The 2,206-nt window shown below is 46.6% G+C and overlaps 1 protein-coding gene across 1 annotated transcript in view; it reads left to right on the top strand.

The window, feature by feature from the left end:
* Positions 1 to 2,135: 2,135 nt before the first annotated feature.
* AKR1A1 (aldo-keto reductase family 1 member A1) overlaps positions 2,136 to 2,206 on the top strand; it is a 30,719-nt gene continuing 30,648 nt past the window's right edge. Inside the window, exon 1 of the mRNA XM_019501391.1 lies at positions 2,136 to 2,166. The gene's annotated coding sequence lies outside the window, so the exon portion shown is untranslated. The remainder of the gene's footprint in view (positions 2,167 to 2,206) is intronic.

Genomic DNA, 2,206 nt, shown 5'->3' with positions numbered 1-2,206 from the left:
AGTTCTAATTCCCACATTTTTTATTTATTTTGACATGTTCAACTATACTATACTATACTATACTATACTATACTATACTATACTATAGTGTCCAATAGCAATTGTCTTGGCAATAACTGTCCATAGTTTCTGTTTCCAGGAGGACAGGCACTTTGCTTATCTTCTTTTCTTCCACTTCACTCTTTCCTCCCCTGCCCTCAACATTATTTTTTACCTTTTCTTTCCACCCCTTTTTTTTTCCTTTGCACTGTCTTGCTGCTTCTTTTTCAGTCCTGTAGATATAGAAAGCTCCATGGAAAAGCGTTCCTATATGAGCAGCGAGTGGAGTTAACCTTGAGTCTACTAGGTTTGCATCAATTGAATGCAACAAAGAAAGAAACCAGTGGAGTGACCCCATTTGAGGGAACACCACGCACTTCCAGGCCTCTTACAGTGAGGAATTTGTTGGCGTTTCATCTATAAACTCACCTGCTTTCCAAATCCTCAAAGTTTGTAACTTAGTTGTAAATATGGAAATCTGGAGAAGAAAATTACAGCTGAGTGTGATCTTCAGTCCTGGCCATTTTTAGTGACAGGAATGCAGTAAACATGGGGGTATTTCACACACGCTCGCAAAGCCAGATGCTGCTCTCTTAAGATCCATCAAAACGTTGCATTGCAGGATCATTCCTCCACAGTTCAAATTTGCATACATATCAGTCAGGTTAGCTTTGCTTGCAGCTTCATTGTATAAATAAGGAAACGCATACCTGAGGATGTGTGTTGGAACAAATATGCCTTTGTTCTCTCTGTACACTAGTTCCTCTTGCAATCAATACCCCAAAAGCAGGGTACCTGACATTGCACGTTTTGTGGAATCCAGTTACTCCACACGATGGATTTGTTGCCCTCCCCTTTGCAGAAATATTGTTAACGGGGTCAGGGTCAATGGAGGAGAAGAAAGGCTTTTCTGGAGAATTCACACAAACATTATTGCCCTTAGTTTCAGTTTAATCTGTGTGATTGTGTTTCAAACTTCTTTAAAAGTAGCTGGGAGCAGTTTGTTATACCCCTGAAATTATTTTTTAGCTCTTTCCCAGTTGTTTAGAAATCTGAGTCCTTGAAACCCCCTGCCTGTGAAATATGAGACAAAGAAAAAGAAGTAGTAAAAGCTGAGTCATTTTGCATCTGCACATATTTTGCCAACAGCAGCATGACACGGATGGAAATGAACTGATTCAAAGCTGGAGGCCACAGTGACCTTCCCCTGTGGTCTGTGGACTCTTTCTTTACGCCTGCTGTGATCCCGTCATGGTTTTCCCCCATTGATTGTGGCACAGGGGAGCAGATTCTGCCAGCTCTTACTCAAGGGGTAATTCTACTGATCCTCCATGAACTACTCTACAGGATAAAAGTTTGGAGGAGGGGACCCAGAGTTGTCTCACACTTGACAAACTTCACGAGCCACAGAGCCAAGCTGCAGACTGCCGCACACCACTTGTGCAATTGCAGTTGTGATGATGAAAGTACAGAGGATGGCTGGACAGGCTCGTCCTGCCTGAGGCAGAGGGTTGGACTAGATGTGATTTCTGGAGGTCCCTTCCAGCCCTATTCTCTATGACTCGATAAGGACAATTTCCAACCCAGAGGTGGAGAAAGTTCCTTGCAAACTGTCCCATAAGCAGAGAGCTGAGAAAATAAATTCCCCCTTCACCAAAGGGAGAATATTTCCATGAACAATTTTCCATTGCGAAATCCACTGTTGGGTGGAGGATGAGATTGAAGTGGGTTCCTTGTTCCCAGTTCCTTACTCCTGGTTCCTGGATCCTTATTGTGGGGACTTTATTCCTGGATCTTTTATTCCTGGTTGCTGGATCCTTTAATCCCTGTTCCTGGAGCCTTATTCTTGGATCCTTTATTCCCGGTTGCTGGTGCAGCCCCGTGGGCGGAGGGGAGCGCGAGGGAAATGTGCAGCCCCCCCCCCGCGAAGCGTCGATTTGAGCTCGCCCATTCCGGCAGCTCCCGGAAAGTGGCTGCGCCGCGCCAGGGGAATACGGTAACACGTGCCCGCGCGCGCCCACGTGGAAGGGGAAACGGGCCGAGACTTGGCGCTAATGTCAAAGCCGGAAACGGAAGTGATGTGCTGGCAGCTCTGGGGCTGCGGGTGGGCAGAGGCGCGGGTGTGCGGTGAGTTTCCTGCGCTGCCTCCGCTGAGCCCCGGCCCCGG

Source organism: Gavialis gangeticus, unplaced genomic scaffold, assembly GCF_001723915.1.
Source record: "Gavialis gangeticus isolate Ggan-Ray unplaced genomic scaffold, GavGan_comp1, whole genome shotgun sequence".
Classification (NCBI taxonomy): domain Eukaryota; kingdom Metazoa; phylum Chordata; order Crocodylia; family Gavialidae; genus Gavialis; species Gavialis gangeticus.
This window is presented reverse-complemented; position numbering and strand designations above follow the sequence as displayed.